This window comes from Stegastes partitus, unplaced genomic scaffold, assembly GCF_000690725.1.
Source record: "Stegastes partitus isolate 25-593 unplaced genomic scaffold, Stegastes_partitus-1.0.2 Scaffold1430, whole genome shotgun sequence".
Taxonomy (NCBI): Eukaryota; Metazoa; Chordata; class Actinopteri; family Pomacentridae; genus Stegastes; species Stegastes partitus.
This window is the reverse complement of record NW_007579161.1, coordinates 184,720-185,238: the sequence shown is the minus strand read 5'-3', so window position 1 is coordinate 185,238 and position 519 is coordinate 184,720.

Genomic DNA, 519 nt, shown 5'->3' with positions numbered 1-519 from the left:
TGTGTAGTGTGACAGAGTTAGAATACCATAAACGATTTAAAAAGTCAGATTGTTTGCAGATGATGTGATTCTGTTGGTAGTGTCAGATCACAGCCTTCAGCAGGGAAAACAAAGCTCAAAGCCCACAGTTGTTATCATACTGGGAATAAATGGTGTCTCAACATAATGTAAATATTTCAGTATAGTTAGTTGCCTTGTATGGGTTTTGTGCAAACATAGCATGCAGTTCACATGCAAAGCTCTTGAATTTTCGTCACATGACTGTTGGTTGCAGCCGAGTCACTAATCCAACCAATAAAAAAAAAACAATAAATCATCACGGTTGTGTCAAACAGCGCAAAATATTTTGCTTTTTACAGAATCTGATGAGAGCAAATAGTTTATTTTTAGCCCATTTTTTAAAATGAGAGCACAAAGAATAAAAGGATTTGGACAAAATACCACAATTTTAAGTTTACGCTGCGTGATTCATTACAACTGTGTCACAAATGAGTTCAAGGACCATCAAAAAGTTTAACA